The sequence below is a fragment of the Musa acuminata genome, chromosome BXJ1-5 (assembly GCF_036884655.1).
Source record: "Musa acuminata AAA Group cultivar baxijiao chromosome BXJ1-5, Cavendish_Baxijiao_AAA, whole genome shotgun sequence".
NCBI classification, from domain to species: Eukaryota; Viridiplantae; Streptophyta; class Magnoliopsida; order Zingiberales; family Musaceae; genus Musa; species Musa acuminata.
This window is the reverse complement of record NC_088331.1, coordinates 43,290,001-43,290,388: the sequence shown is the minus strand read 5'-3', so window position 1 is coordinate 43,290,388 and position 388 is coordinate 43,290,001.

Below are 388 nucleotides of genomic sequence, written 5' to 3'. Positions count from 1 at the left end.
AACTCCCAACGAATCTTCGGACTTCCGTCGAACTCTCGAACTCGCAACAAATCCTTCGCGCTTGACTCCGACACTTTGTTTCGCTTTATGTCTTCATCGTTATCATAGTTAATCCTGCACAACAAAACAAAACTTCAATCGAGACAATTAATCCTAAGCAATTAACCAAGTTGTCCGACATGTCATTGGTCCCTCGACGCTTCGTCCGATTCTTCGGCGCATCGTCCTCTCGTGCAGCCTATTGCCCAATCGGCCAGTTGACTCCGCAACTCCGATATCCTTGGCACAATACCCGCTCTTCTTGGCCCGATGCCCGAGTTCACGGCCCGAAGCCTTCTGTCGATACGTCGACCGATCCACCGGCCCGACGTCCAATCTTCTGACATGT